This window comes from Castor canadensis, chromosome 4, assembly GCF_047511655.1.
Source record: "Castor canadensis chromosome 4, mCasCan1.hap1v2, whole genome shotgun sequence".
Taxonomy (NCBI): domain Eukaryota; kingdom Metazoa; phylum Chordata; class Mammalia; order Rodentia; family Castoridae; genus Castor; species Castor canadensis.
In genome coordinates this window covers 27,448,610-27,465,129 of record NC_133389.1, presented here as the reverse complement: position 1 = coordinate 27,465,129, position 16,520 = coordinate 27,448,610, and the positions used below count along the sequence as shown (strand labels likewise).

General features: G+C 49.0%; 1 long non-coding RNA gene across 1 annotated transcript; it reads left to right on the top strand.

Moving 5' to 3' along the window:
- The first annotated feature begins 4,873 nt into the window (after positions 1-4,873).
- Positions 4,874-11,202, top strand: LOC141422333 (uncharacterized). Its single transcript, XR_012446883.1, has 3 exons — positions 4,874-5,984; positions 6,653-6,927; positions 10,683-11,202. It is a non-coding gene; the product is annotated as an uncharacterized lncRNA (long non-coding RNA).
- Positions 11,203-16,520: the final 5,318 nt, after the last annotated feature.

The following is a 16,520-nucleotide window of genomic DNA, read 5'->3' as shown; positions in this document are numbered from 1 at the left end:
TGACTTTCTTCACTTCATTTCTACGTCTGTGAGGATTTCCTGAGCCCCTCTTCTGCCCAAGGCTTAGCCCAGGCTCTGCCTCCCTAAGCTTGCTGTGTGAAGGGCTGGGCAGGCAGGTGGTCTGGGAGCACGGCATCTGGCTTTTCACCCCGGCTCTGAGAACCTGGCGATCCACGTAATTCTACCAGCCTTCAGCCTTCGTACCTGTGAAGCTATATTGGTATTACTTCAGTTTTGAATTTAAGTGGCTTTAGAAGATTAAATGTACTCGTGAACATGAAGTATTTTTTGCTAGACCTAGAATGAATAATAAATGATCAGTTAAGATTGGCCGCCAGTGAGAGACACAGCACATGAGGGTGTCCCAAGTCAGGCATGCCTTAGGACCCCCAAGGTAGGGACAGGCTGAGGGGATCCAGTACTATGCCCATGGAGGGCACTAAAGAAGAGCCCGTTGTGGAGGGTATGTTGGGAGACAGTCACTCCATGTTTGCCCTAATCTCTTTCCAACTGGACCCATAGGCCTGGGGCTGGTGCCCTGGGGCTCTGGGGCTCTGGGAGGGAATGTCTCATAGCCACACCTCCCCAGCCAGACTCAGGTGAGAGAGGAGGTGGCACTGAGCTTGCATGCAGGCGCGAGGCCCCATCTGCACACACATGCCAGCATGGTTGGTCCCAGTGGAGGGGAAGAACACACTTCCCGGCGGTCCTGCCAGCCCTACCATGTTCTAGCTTGTTGACCTGGTGATGGCATAATTACAGTTTCAATCACAGATTAATAATAAGTCATTTTTGCAAACGAGGAGGCAGGTCTGCACTGGAAAGGGCCCCAAAGGGCCTGTCGCCTCTGCTATCTGAGGCTGCTGGCCGCTGTTTGATGTTTTCTGCCGAGCTGAGATTTTTCTGAGGACATTCATAACAACCACCACCACCCAGGTAATAACATCCTTGGCTGCTCTGCTGGCCCCCGCTGGTGATGGCCTCTGCCTGCGTGTGTGTGTGTGTGTGTGTGTGTGTGTGTGTGTGTGTGAGAGAGAGAGAGAGAGAGAGAGAGAGAGAGAGAGTTATTTGTGCTCATCAAGATCTAAGTCTGCCGAGTTCAAACCCCAGTACAGCCAAAAAAAAAAAAAAGAATGAAAGAAAGACCTAGGTGTGGGTGCCCATGTGCACTGGACTGTGAGTTTAATGTGTGTGTGTATGCATTGTGTTAGTTGGGAGAGTGTATGTGTGTTCTAATGTGACATCAGCAGTGCCCAGATGCCCACCCCCCGCCCCCACATACAGAGGTTGAGGCCTATCTCCTATCCTTCCTCCACCTGGCTCCTGGGGGACCATGCTAGAAGATTGAGAAAGGAGGCCCTGGACCCCCAAAGTGCTCCTGAAAAGAACTTTCTTCTTTTCTATTCTCTTTCATCTTTGTGATCTCACCTGATCCTTACCACCTCTCTAAAGGAAGGAAGGTCTCATGACTCCCCCTGGCCCAAGTGAAAACAGGGGCTCAAGAAGAAGGGAATCTGTTTGAGGGAGCACAGTGGTGGTGACAGAAGTCAGTGTGGTCAGAGCCCTGCATGTTCCTGGGTGCCAGACTGGAGTCCTAGACCCCGTCTCAGCCCCATGCAGACTTCCATCTGACCCTGTACCTCCTCCATGGCTGTCTCAGTCCTGGGCTACAGGGCAGGCAGGGTTCAGTGATTTGTATTCCCTTTGACACCAAAGGGATTGGTGAACCCAGAGGAATGCCATGTGACTTTGTAGCTCCTGAAAGTTGGGTAAACTTGGGCCAACCTATGTCCAGCTCTGCATTCCCGCTTCACTGCACCTAGTCATAGCCATATGGCCCTGGCTCTCTCATAGGACAGTGACACATTCAGCTCATTCCTCTCTGCTAAGGCTGGCCCAGTGGTTTTAACAACGCTGTGGATGTGACCTCGCCCAGAGAGCCCCAGAGGAGGCTAGTGGGCAAGATGGAGGTGAAGAGGTATTCAGCCAGCTTGGCTTCCTGCTGCCTGGCTCTCCCTATCCTCATCACCCTGATCTGCCCCAGGGCTCCTGCTTACACAGTGTCTGGAGGACAGGTCTGGTGCTTGCTCCCTCACAGAGGGGCCGCCACGCTGCTCCCCCTGCTGAGCTGTCTGCCTGCCATGAAGTTCAAAGCAATTGGAGGTAACATCTAATTATGCCCAGGTGGAGCATCCCTTGGAGGTGGGGATGAGTCAGAGCCAGGGCCCAGCCCCAGCAGCCCCTCAGAGCCTCTGCTCAGGCCCTGCTGTGGGGCTGGGGGAAGGGAATTAGGAACCCAGGCCCAAGCTCTGCTTGAAGGGCCCCTGTGAGGCCCTAGTACTATGTCTGTAAGCTGATACTCAAGGTCCTTCATGAGCTGAATCCAATCCACCCATCAAACTATACCAAACTTCTCAGGGCCTCTGCCTGACCAGTGTCCTCCAGCTCTAGCTCTCAAGGTCAATTCTCTTTTCTCCGCTAGCTAGCTAAGTTTGGTGAGCTTTTAAATCACTGCTCCAACTCCCATCTCTGATCACCCAGCCCCAGTGTTCGGCACAATGACATCCCCTGGTGAACATTTCCCAAATGAACAAATGGATGAGTGGCTGAGTGAGCAGATGCCTGGTGGTTAGCTCTGGCTTTAGCTAATCGATCTGCTTACAGAACCCATGAGAATTTAAAGTGTATAATAAGCCCCTGGTGGCCAGATATGACTGGGTCTCCTCCTCCTTTATGTCTTGGGGGTCCCCATCACCCACTAATGCACACACTGGGGGCTCTAGAATCCATATTCTGATCAGCAGACCCAATAGTGACAAGGAGTCAATCAGTGATGGAATTTCTCTTTCTCTCCCTCTGTCTGTCTGTCTGTCTGTCTCTCTCTCTCTCTGTGCTGGGAATGGAACCCAGGGCCTGAAGCATGTTTAAGCAAGTGCTCTACCATCCCTTTTCCCTAAATTTTTAAAAATACACTGTTTCTCCTCTTCTGATCCTTCCCAGTCACCAAGAATATGAAACACCTTCTCTCTTTGTCATTTTTATTCTCTTTTTGCCTCTGTCACCTATTTGTAGTAACACTAGATAAGAACTATTTAAGTGTTTCCAGTGGGGCAGGTGCTGCTCTGGGTGCACTGCGTATTTTAACATGATACTCTAAGCCAATGGTTCTCAATGAGGGTCCATTTTGTGCCCTGGGGACACTTGCAATATCTGGAGACATTTTTGGTTGTCACAACAGAGAGCAGGGAGTTATTATTGAGATCCAATGAGGAGAGCCCAGGCATGCTGGTAAATATCCTATAATGCCCAAGACATCCTTACAACAAAGGATCATTCAGCCCCAAATGACAATAGTGTCAAGGCTAGAAAATCTTTCTCTAACCTTAGAGTCTAAGATAAGGTCATCAGCCCATTTTACCACTGAGAAAACTGAGCCCCAGGGAAGTTGTGTCATTTTCCCGTGGTCACACAGCTAATCAGAATGATTTTCACTCAAGTAGTCTAAGCCTCTGGCCTCTGACTCCATGCCTCTGGCTACTATACTCTTCAGCCATACCTTGTGACAGTCTCCTTTCAGCCATATGGCCAGGACCCCTTCCTTGAGGGCAGCTCTTTTGCCCACCCATAGCACTGAAGCCTCCTCCCAGTCACAAGGAGGAATGGTTCCATCAGAGTCTGGTGAGTACTTAGCCATAGTCACCACCCCTGAGGCTTGGGACACCCTGCACCAAGATGCATCACCCCTGTAGTCCACACTGACTTCCCTTTTCAGAACTAGGTCACAGCCCTATGTGAGGTGTCTGTGCATCTCGCATTGCAGAGCCCTGTGTGGAGGACAGAGGCAGGTCAGACAGCAGCCACAGCTCCTCCTGAATCCCTGGAGGATTTAGGGACTGAACACAGTTAGCCTTGCTCAGGCCTCCATAGTTTGGCCTACAATGTGAAGACAGTGGGCTGAAGTTTCCAGTGTAGGTGAAGATGGGTAGGCTGCTGGACAGATGTGAGCCTTGGGCCTGGGTAGGCTGCTGGACAGATGTGAGCCTTGGGGCCTCCAGGCTGCCCCCAGGCGCCTCGAGGCCTGGGCCAGAGAGGAAGCCGCGGTTGAAATGGGGAACTGGCTGGGGCCTTCCAGACAGCAGTGAGGAGGAAGAGGCCCTGGGTGAGGCAGGAGATGTCAAGACTGGCACCAGTTGTCTCAGCCCCAGGCCCCTGATTGGCCAGGCCACTGGCTACTGTCCTGCCTGTGATACATCTATAGTCAGCTGATTTTTGACAAGGGTACCAAGACCATTAATGGGGAACGAATTGCTTTTTCCAACAGATGGTGGTGGAACAGTTGGCCAGGGTGAGGAGCCCAGGCTGGAGCAGACACAGGAAGGAGCCAGCTGGTACAGTGAGAAATCACCCCTCCTGTGGCTTCCAGGGAGAGGGAGCAGGGTAGAAGTGCCCTCTCCCTTCCCTCGTACACAATCCAATGGCAGGGCCTTGTCTCCAGGAGGGATAGACAGCAGGAGGAGGCCGAGGCAAAACCAGAGTCTCAAAGGACATGAAAGTGAAGAGAATCCATAGATGGAGACGAAGGCCCATGGAGGAGGCAGCCAAGTCCAGGGGCAAGTAGCACAGCTGCTCCCTGCAGCAACCCTTTACTAGGCAGCACTAGGCTTTCTGGGCCCCTCCTAGGCCTCCCAAAGATGCCCACTTCCTGGGAGCAGCTTCCTGGACCTCCCCGGAGTCTCATTTTGGCCTCTAAGCCACCTAGAGTGGGAGGTGTGCTTCCCTCTAAGCAGCAACACCAGCTGCTTAGAAATCCATTGGCAACTTATAACTCTTCTCTTCCTTAAACTAAAGAACTCTCTCTGTCCCTGCAGGACTCCCTCTGATGCCATCCTTCAAGGAAGGGGAAAGACAGGAAGTGCAATAATACAAGTGCATTAGCATACTTTCCATGGACTATCTCATTCATCCACACAACTTGCTCACTGCTACAGACCTAAATAAGTGGGAAAACATCCATAGCTTAGGATTCCTAACATCTTTAAGATGGCGGTACTCCCTAAACTAATCTACAGATTGAATGCAATTACTATCAGAATCCCATCTGACTTCTTTGTAGAAATTGACAAGCTTTTTCTAAAACTCATAAAGAATTTCTGTGAGCCCAGAATAATCAAAACAATCCCGAAAAAAGAACAAGAGAATAGGAGTTGTCTCACTTCCCAGTTTCAGAACTTTCTACAAAGCAACAGTAACCAAGAAAGTATATACTGGCACAAAGATAGATGTATAGATCAATGGAATAAAACTGAGAGTTCAGAAATAATACATCTATCATCAACTGATTTTTGCAAGGGTGCCAAGACCATCCAGTGGGGAAGAAATGGTTTTTCAACAGACAGTGTTGGAACAACCGGATTCTTACACACAAAAAGAGTAAAGTTGAACTCCTGCTTCACAATATATATGAAAATTAACTCAAAAGGAATCAAAGACCTAAATGTGTTGAAACTACAAAATGCTTAGAAGAAACATAAGGGAATACCTTCGTGATCTTCGATTTGACAAATGATTCTCAGATATGATGCTAAAAGCGTGAGCAACAAAAGAAAAAATTGATACACTGGATTTCATCAAAATTAAAACCCTTTGTGTTTTAAAGGATATCATTTTAAAAGTGAAAAGGTACACACCCCCCCAGATGGAAGAAAATATTTGCAAGTCATAACTTTGAGAAAGGACTTGTATCTAGAATATGCAAGAATTCTTGTAACCCACTAGTAAAAAGACAGCTAACCCAATTAAAAATTGATAAAGAAAACAGATATTTCTCCAAGGAAGATATACCAGTGGCCAATAAGAACATGAAACAATGTGAAACATCACTAGTTATGAAGAAAATACAAATCAAAACTACAAAGAGAAACAACTTCGTATCCACTAGGATGGCCATACTCAACAAGGGAGCAGCAATGAAGGTTGGTGAGCAGGTAGAGAAACTGGAATTCTTATGCACTGCTAGTGGGATAGTAGAGTGGTACGGACACTTTGAAGAACAGTCTGTTAGTTCTTTAAAAGTTTAAACCAAAGCTGGGTGCCAGTGGCTCATGCCTATAGTCCTAGCTACTTGGGATGCTGAGATCTGAGATCATGGTTCAAGGGCAGCCTGTGCAAATAGTTCACAAGAGCCCATTTCCAAAAATAACCAGAGCAAAAATGGTCTGGAGGTATGGATCAATCAGTAGAGAACTTGCTTTGCAAGCATGAAGCTCTGAATTCAAATCCAGTCCCACCAAAAAAATAAGTCTAAACATAGTTACCATATGATCCAGTAATTCCACTCTTAAGTATACAAGATAAATGAATAGTTCTACAGAAACCTGTATACAAATTTTTAAAATAATGTTATTCTTAAAAGGCATAAAATGGGAAAAATGCCTATCAACTAACTAATGGATAAACAAAATGTGAAACATACATACTGGAGTATTTACTTAGCCAAAGTCGGTGAACCCTAGTATAAATGTGAACTTTGGTTGATAATGTCAATTCTTTTTTCTGTGCTGGGAATTGAACCCAGGGCCTCATGCACACCAGGCAACTACTCTGCCACAAGCTACACCTCCACCCCAATGTCAATTTGTCAATTGTAACACAGGTACCACTGACTGGTGAGGTTGACGGAGGGGAGCCTATGGGAAAGTGGAAGAGGAATGTGAGAACACTCTGCGTTTTCTGCTGTGAGCCTAAAATTGCTCTAAAAAAAAGTCTAAAACATCTTTAAAGTAAAAAAAAATAAGGAGAAGTACTGACACATGCTACAGGCTGGATTAATCTTACAAACATAATGGAAGTGAAAGAAGCCAGGCAAAAAGACTACGTATTGTATGACCTCATTCTTATGAAGGACCCAGAACAGAGAAACCTGCAGAGGTAAGAAGTACACTAGTGGCTGCCTAGGGCTGGCATGGGGGAGGGTGTACAGGGAAGTAAATGGGGGATGGTTCGAGTATGAAGATTTCTTTTGTGGGGGTTGGGAGGGGATACAGTTGTGGTGGTTGCATATAACATACCTGTGAATAGGCGCAAAACCACTGAATCACGTCCTCTGGGCAGACTGTATGTATATGACCTGAATCTCAATAAAGCACTAAGAAAAAGACATTATAGCAGTAGCACAATTTAAATAAAATAGAGACTGCAGATTAGAACATTAGGTCAATAGTAAAACTTCCTGATTTTAATCATCGAAAACATTAATGGACAACCCTATAAGGCAGGCACTGAGTCTCGTTTCACTGAAGCAACATGGAGGCACAGAGAAATCTAGTTACTTGCCCAGAATCACACAGCAGTCTAAGAGGCCATGGTCTTTCATCTTTCTCTTTGTTCTTCTGGCAACCTGGTCTTTTCCTTCATAGGTAATTTTATATATTTTATCTCACAAGATGATAAGAACTTTGAGGACAGAGACTGGTCTCTTCTGATCACTATTCATCCATATTTTAAGCAGACATTTATTGAGTCTCCTAAGAGACAGGTCCGTATGCATAAGATCAGTAAGAATGTCTAGTATCAGACTTGGCTTATAGTGAGTGTTTGGAAGGTATTTGTAGTTTGGATGACTAGATAGATGCATGGTGGGCACAGGAGTGTGGGAATGAGCACAGGTATGGATGTAGGTGTGGATGGACATGTGGATAGGTAGAGGGGTGGATGAGGTAAATGTGTGTGTGGATGGGTAGGTGCATGGATGGGTAGATGAGTGGGTAGCTAGATAGGAGGGTGGGTGAGTGAGTAGGAGGGCCAGTGGATGGTTAGATGGCTGGATGGATGAGTGGATGGTGGGTAGGTATGTGGACAGGGAGGTGTGGAGATGGGTGGATGGCTGAAAAGTGGGGTTCTGGACAACGGCTGATTGGACTTGCAAGAGCTGTTAGGATTGGCCTCTTTCTCCTCTCCCAGCTATTTTTGCCTCCTACTTTCCATTCAGAACCCCATCTTCAGGCCCTCACATGCTAAAACGGAGCCCATTGCACAGCCCATTCTTCAGACCTCCCACAGGAAGCCTTCCTGGCCCAGGTGGTCAGCTCCTTTCCTGCACTCCTACTGTGCAATATTGATGGACAGCCCATCAGAGACTAGTCATTCAGGACGGATGTAAGCCCAGATCTGGGGCTCAGGAAGGGTGGAGCTCCCTCTGCTCTCCCAGGGGACTGGTCAGTGGTGGGCACTGGGAGAAGTCACTGTGAGAAGTCACTGCATTAGCTGTGCAGTAGGACTCATGGCCTCTCCCTTGACCTGGTGAAGCCCTTGCTAGGAGTACCAGGAAGAGGAATGCCTCAGCAGGGCCAGCTCCTTAGGGACCCTTCAGCTCTGATATGGAGAGGCTGGGCCAAAGCCTGCCCCCCAGCTAAGCTGGGCCAAGTTGCCAGAGCAAGAGGCAGGGGCCTCCTGCCCCTCCCAGGCCCAGGCCGACCAGCCCCCAGGCAGGCTGGAGGCCTGTTTGCCTTGGCCCTGGGCCAGGGCCGCCCCGCCAGTGAGTAATGCGTGAGGACCGCTGGCTCTAGTTCAAGGGAAATGGGCTGGAGACGGGGCCTCCTTGGCCTTCTCGGGGCTCGGCTCTGGGGGCGGCTTCCCAGAAAGCGACTGCAAGCAGCCTCAGGCTGTTCCCCTTCCCTGTCCCCTTTCTCACTCAGGTCTCCCCCTCCTCCACAGAGACAAGGAAAGGACAACCTTGAGTTTCCACAAAAGAACTGCAAGCATGGCCCAAGACCCAAGGAGAAACATGGGCCGGGATGCCAGCCAGCCTGTACCCACTAACAGAGCCAGCCACTCCCTTGTTCCATCAGGGACATATAGGGGGCAAGGACCTGTTGTCAAGAGATCATGGGAGCTCAAGGGTGGGCAGGGCACAATGAGAGGAGGCCCCAGGCGCTCTGTGTGCTGTGCCCTAGTACTGGAAGGGGCCTCACCAGGGGCCCCGGATGTGGGCAGATAAGCTGGGAGGACCTGAGGGAGGCCCAGGGAACAGAACTTGCTCAAGCAACACAGTGAGTCAACTTCAGCAGGGTAAGAAAGAAGTCAAGCTTTCCTGCTGCTACGAATAGCTGCCCTCCTTTCAAAATGGCCTCACCCTCTCAGTGGAGAGACATATGCCTAGAATGGTTCTATATTGAGGTTGGATCCTTCTGGAAGATCATCCCATCCCTGCCAAGTGGTTTCTGCCAGCCTAGGACCTGAGTGACCACTTAGGTGGGAGAACACCACTGGTCATCAACAGAATGGGGAGGTACAAAGATTTCCAGCCTTCCTATCCCAGCTCACCATGCCCCTCTACTCCCTCCCCCCACCTCTATCCATGGTCACTTTCTTAGCTGCCAACAACGTAACATTATTCTGGCTGAGTTAAGCACAAAAGAAAAGTCATAGGGGACGGTAGGGAGTCACAGAGTCAACAAGTCAGAAAACTCCATAGCAAGGGTGGCTGCCAAACCACAGTGCAAAGTTGGCCTCTGGGCAATGTTGGCCCATCATGGAGCCCTGGATGACTCTTCTCTGTCCATTGATATCAGCACCGGGCACCAAACACTGGACTCTGTTGTCACCTCATAGTCCCTGCTGTCCCCCAGGATGCAGTCACGCCCACAGTTAGAATGATTCTTCTGCATCCTTGTGTCTCCAAGACAGAGTGAGGCATCTGTGCTTGGTGCCATAATAGCTGGGAAAGCAGGCTTCTTGCCCTTTTCTCAACAAGACCCTAGTAAGGAGGCTCCCCAGGCGGAGCCCAGGTGATAGTGGGCAGATCAACAAAAGCAAGTGTCCTGTGGACTGCACTCCACCCCCAGCCCAGTACTGTCGCTCCCACTCTCCACCCAGACTGTCAGAGTGGACATGGCCAATGCCTGCTGCTGAAAGGGTATTAGGGTCCAGCATGCCCCTGTGTCCTTAGAGTCCTCAGCTGAAGGCATGGCACACTGTAGGTGCTGAACCAAGCCAGCTTCTTCTCCACAAGTAGCATCCCGTGGAAGGGCTGACCCAGGAAAGGTGACCTGGGGCTCAGCTAGCTGGTGACAGGAACAGGCCTCTGATATCTAACTTCTCTGTTCTCCCATGAGAAGCAAGGGTGTAGATAGAAGATAGTGTCATAGCAGGGGCTGTGGGGACAATCATCCTAACATGAGAGATAAGACCTCTTGGAGAAGCTGATAACAGAGTGGGACACTGAAGGAAGAGACAGATTTCATCAGACAAAAATGGAAATGCCTCCTGGACAGAGAGGGCCAGTGCGAAAGGGCGCAGCTGTGGATATAGATGGCTTTTACAAACAAAATTGCCCAGTGGTGGAGGAGAGCAGTTTACAAAACCATGCTGCAATGCCACTTTGTGACCTTTTCAGCATCTGCTCAACACGCTTCCTGTGAACCACAACTATGTGGAGACACAAGGATGAATAAACACCAATAAGAAAATAAGAATAATAATTTATTTAAAGAAAAAGGATGCATAAACAGAGTCAGACAAGTTGTACCCGGATGTTAAGTTCTCAGTGATGGGTGGGACTGGAGGTGGTATTTTGTTTTTTTTTCTGGAGGTGAATTTTTAATATTCTTTTCTCTCTCTCTCTCTCTCTCTCTCTCTCTCTCTCTCTCTCTCTCTCTTTCTCTCTTCCCTACCACTTTGTTAAGACCCAGAGCTGCACTCTACCACCAAGCTATCCCCCCAATCCCTTGTCTCTAATTTTTACATAGTGAACATAACTTCCTAAAGAGATAAAAATAAATAGCAAACAAACAAATCACCTATGTTGAGCCCCTCCAGAATAGTAAATAAAACAGTGACAATGAACTTGGATGAGCAGCCTGTTCTTAACCTGTGGAGGCCAGCCACCACATCCATTCTTATACCTTGATGCCCACATGGCTGGCAGGTGATCTGTCCTCAGATGAAGAACCAGCCAATCTGAATGAAGCAGGAGCACTGGGCATCTCCACTACCTGGTGTGGAAAGATTCAAAGGACTGAGGCCTGTGAGCGCCTGGCACAGTGTTTAACACAAGGTAAGCACACAAGACCCCTAGCTGGTTGTCATGGAAACTGCACACTCAGGTAGCTGCCCGTCCATAAGGCTCACAAGAACAGCCCCTCTCCTTCTCCTCTTCCCCCACCCCAGCCACTCACTCCACACCCCAGTAATTCTGGAGTCAGTGCAGCCTCAGCCCTCACTGAGACTGGCCCCAAGGTTCCAGGAATCCCCAAATCAGAAAGTGCAACTCTCTTTCCTCGCAGCTCACGTCATCATAAACCTTAAATGATCAAAGGTCCCATCCTGGTCCTGGGTGTGGCTCGGCTTGTAAGGTGCTGGGAGGGACAGAGAAAGGGGCGGGCCCAGGGAAAATGAGGCTGAGCTTTTGGAGGGACTGTGTGAGTGTGTGTGTGTGTGTGTGTGTGTGTGTGTGTGTGTGTGTTTAAATAGACTTTAACTGACATATAATACACATACAGAAAAGTGCAGAAATAATTTCACAGATTGCACACCAGCCCCCTAGATCAAAACACAGAACTTCAGCAGGCCCAGAAGTTCCTCTTATGGCCCCTTCCTATAGTCTAACACCAGAAATTTGTTTCAGGCCAGGAGTGGTGGCTGGATCTGTAATCCTAGCTACTTAGGAGGCAGAGATCTGGAGGACTTTGGTTTGAGGCCAGCCTGGGTGAAGTTAGCAAGACTCCATCTCAACCAATAAATCAAATGTGGCAGTTCATGTCTGTAATCACAGCTAATTGGTGGGCATAGGTAGGAGTAGAGCTGTCCTATGATGGCCCAGGCAAAAATGCAAAACCTTATTTGAAAAATAACTAAAGCAAAAAAGGCCTGAGGGTGCGGCTCAAGTGGTAGAGTGCCTGCCTAGCAAGCACAAGACCAAATTAAAAAAAAAAAGTCATTTTGCCTAGTTTTGAGCTTGCGGTAAATGCAATCATCCATATGAACTCTTTTGCATGTAGCTTCGTTAACACAGCACTGTGACTGTAAGAATTGTCCTGTGGCGGGTGGCCACAATTCTCTCATTCCCATCGCTTCGAGGTGTGTACAAAATGACCACACAACTCTTGACAGACATCTGCGCTGTTTGCAGCTTGGGGCTGTTCTATTCGAATAGAACAGGGCTGCTGTGGGAAGTTCTTGCATGTGTCTTTTGGGGAATATGCGAATGCATTTCACTGAAGGTATGATTAGAGTCGGTAGATTCTGCCAAACAATTTTCTTCAAGTAGTTATTGTATCTGTCCACCATGGTCAGAAGGGTTTGCCCAACCTCACCCCTTTATTCCCACTCAGCATTAAGTGGTCAATCTTTTATTTTACTTTATTTAGAAAAGATCTTGCTATGTAGCCCAACCTGGCTTTAAGTTTGCGATCCTCCTGCCTCAGACTCCCGAGTGCCGGGATTACAGGCATGTGGCACTATGCCTGGCCTAAATGAATACTAGCATCTTTCAAATTCAGCTTCGATACTAGACAAGTAATGACCTACAAAGTTGTCTGTGATGTATCATTAAAGTGGCATAAGCAGATTTCAGGCCAATAAGCATAATCCAGCTCCATTCATGAAAATTGTGTCTATGTGGGTATATAGAAAATTCAGAAAGGCTTTGTTCAAGGTCTTCACCCCATGGCCCCCTCTGGGGAGAGGTGTTTGTGAGCATAGTTTTAAATAATAAGATTAGGGAGAATTTTTACTTTTAATTCTGTTTTCCAGTATTTAAAAAAAAAATATTGGTGGGACTGCAGAATTTTTAAATTTAAAAAAACTATTAATTTCATAAATGAAATTAAATTCTCCGTTCTCCTCCCCTGCTTACTGTCACATGCCCTTCCATTACCTAAAGCCAGCAGCCTGACTCTATCTTTCTTGTTATGTCCCAGCATTCTCTCCTGCTTTGGAATTACCCTGGGCAGGACCTCTGGGACAAATCTCCTGGGCACTGTAATTTCCCTGGCTGTGTGGTGTGTCATTAGACAATTTGGTGCTGATGACACGACGCCTGTGTGAAGCAAAGATTACAGCCCCTGATGGGATGGGATGAGACAGGACAGCTTGGCCAGGGAGCAGCTCTCCCCTGACCCCCCCCCGACCCCATGCCCCCCCACACTGAGGTCCCCCAGCAGACACTGGGATTGCCAGCCCCCCATGGGGCTCAGGACCCAGAGCTAGGCTGTGGAGTTGGCAGACCTGGGTTCCAGTTGTGTCACTCTCCCTATGAGTCCCTCATGGGCCTCCATGTCCTCACCTGTAAAATGGGCCAATGACACCATTCCCCTTAAAGACAACACAATGTCACACTCAGCCCTCTGTAAATACAGACTGTCCTTATGATTGTCGTCATGGTTGTTGCTGTTGTTACCACTGCAAGAGGGAGAGTTTTGCATTAATCTTTTGAGGGAAAAACAAGAATGAGCTCTTTATTAACAAAATACGGCTTTTCCTGGAGAAAATGGACTTTGCCTGGACCAAAAATGCATGTTTTTGCTGGAAGGTTAAGTAGTCATTCACCATGGACCCATCCAAGGGATAGCTGTGGAGTGCCTACTGTATGCTGACCCTATCTTGAAAAACCCTTCACAAAAAAAAGGACTGGCAGAGTGGCTCAAGTGGTAGAGCGCCTGCCTGGCAAGCGTGAAGCCCTGAGTTCAAGCCCGGTACAGCAAAACAATAACAAAACTGATGTCCATCAGGCCTGGGAAGAAAAATCTAGCCGGGTAGGAGGAGAGAGGGGCTCGGCGCTGCCTCACTGTTCTATCCACTGCATTCAGTAGGCTCGGAGCTCTCCCCTGATGTCCCAGCAAAGTATCCACAGAAGAGGAGAAAATGCCACGGCCTGGGGCCACCACCCATGGCAATACCCAGGAACAAGGATGCACCCTCCAAGGGCCTGGCATCTTCCCCACTCCAGAAGCTTCCAGTAAAATGGCAGCCCCGTGTTTACCCTCAGCTTCAGGTGTCCATAAGAGAGTCATGGGGCTGGGCCCCATGGATCCTGGTCCCCAGGATGATGTGGACTCCTAGGTCTCTAGACCCAGCAGGGAGACCAGCCTGGCTTCCATGCAGGCTGTGCACCCCACCCAGCCCCTCACCCCACTCCAGCCAGCAAATTTTCCTTGCATTAATCAAAGAGCCTGCACTGGTCCGAGCTCACCAGGGGCCTCCTCCAGCGGCCACTTTGTGTTCGGTAGATTAATTGCAGCTGGGGGAGGGGAAGGAATCCATTTTTAGAAAATCATTACTTTCAGAAAGAGAGGGGGGCGCCTCTGGCTGGGGAAAAAGTGCTGAGCTGGCAGCTTGGGCCTGCTGCTCCAGCGCCAGGGAACAGGGACTGTGCGTGCGGGCTGCTCCCAGCTCAGCAGGGAACATGGTGGCCTGCGTGAACCCCCACTCCCTCTGCCTAAGGCCAGAGCACCCCCACTTTCCACACCTAGCTGCTACTGGCTCTGCTTCCAGCACTGGGGTCAGCAGTTTGTTGGCATCCTGAGCAGAAGGGGTCACCCCAACCTTGACCACCCCTCACTGTCCATTGACAGTCTTCTCTCCCTTTGCTGCACACTGTCCTACCCTGAGGTCACTGTCAGCCCAGCCACAGCTCTGGGGAAAGGTGATGGTTGGGGACCCTGAATGCTAACTATCTGTAATTGAGCACTGAGTAGACATAACTATGAAAATGTCACTTATTTAGTTCAAAATAAACATAGTGGCAATTCCACGAGGTTTGACCTGATTATCCCACGGCCAGCTTTTCATCTGTTTGTTTGAGAGAACGTCCAGCTCGGCAGGTACGTTCCCATTTTGTTTCAGAAATTGAGATTCAGAGGTTACATGGCGTGCCCAACTGACTGCTCCACCCAGCTGTACCTGACTCCCAAACCTGTGACCACAAGCCACAGTCTAGTTCCTGTCCCCAACACACCTGCAACGACAGTTGAGTTGTGTATCCTTCGAACTGTTGCAAAGGGCTGGGCTGAAGGCTGGGGCCCAGCTGAGCATCAGGAAGGCAGTGTGCTATGGTCTGGGTGCAAATCCAGCCTCGGCTGTGTGGGTGATCCCAGGCAAATGAGTCAAACTCTTGGTTGGAGGATTGGCTCTTCCTGGGTCAGGAATCATTTGCAGTGTGGGGGAACATGACTCTAGCATGGCCGTTGGTGTAAATAAACACATACACATATTAAGCACTGGGTTGAGCACTCAAGTCAGCTTGGTCTTTTTAAACCAGAAGTCATTTAAGAAAACACATACACCTAACTTGAGCACCCCTTGACCCTGCCCTGCCCAGGGATTAGATGGTACACAGGTGATGAGATCTGGGCTGGAATACCTCCCAGCTGGGGGACCTTGGGGAAGCCTTTGGAGGTCAGTTTCCTCATCTGTAGAATGGGGTGATGGTGACAGGACGACCCCAATGTAAAGCACTCAGAACACTCCGCAGCAGTCAGGACAGTCTTGACTCTTTGTTACTCTCATTCCCAGGACACACTAAGCCCACAACTCTCTGCCTCTCCCTCCCCCAGAGGCAGCTCAGACCCAGAACATGCCCTCGAGTGATGCTGGAGGATCAGCCAGACACTCACATATGCAATGTCACGTCAGGCACGCTGACGGTGAGCAGATCACTGTGGACGACAACCTCTCTGCAGCAAAATGCCAACTACCAGCGAATGCCAGACTTCTAAGCATTCCTCCTCCCCCACCCACTCACCCCATGCCCACACCCAATTCCAGCCTCCTCTAGAGGCCTCAGCTTCTGCCTCCTAAATACAGAGGCAGTGGGGCTGATGGAAGCCGGTCACATACCATATAAGCATCTGTACAGGATCCTCACAGCCCTCACTATTCACTTCCTCCCTGTGAGACCCTAGTCAAGTCATTTAGCCTCTCGACACCTCCATTTTTGCAGAGTCCCAGTGGAGATTAAACAATTCTCCTAACCAGTTAGCAGTGTGCCTGGCACCTGTGGAAGGCATTCAGTGAGGGATGACTCTTATTATTGAAAGCGCGCCCCTGGCGTGCTGATGCAAGTCAGTGCAAACTAAAATGACTTTGACAGCTCTCTAATGTAACACCTTCCATCCCCACCCCTCCTCCGCCACAACCACCCTGGAGTTAATTAGAACTCTCCTTGGGTGTTTTCCAAAGATGGGATTTTACACTTATGCTGGGCTAGAGTAAGTGGAGGTGGGTTTCAGTTCAACTGAGAGGTAGTGAGCCTCTCCTCCCCACAGGTGGACAAGTTGGCCCAGGTGACCATTTGGCAGTAATGCTCTGTGTTCCTATTTCTCGATACACAGTTGTATTAGATAGAATTGCCTTTAATGAATTGGTGGTGCCAGCAGGCTGTGTCGTGATTGGCAAAACAATAAAGTCAGCAGTTCTGCAGTGGCCCTCTAGTAAGGTCCTTGAAGTTGTACTGGCTCATGGTATCTGAAAATCTAACTTCTGCTTCAAAAGCCACCTACCTGGATCCAAGGTTCGAAACCCCC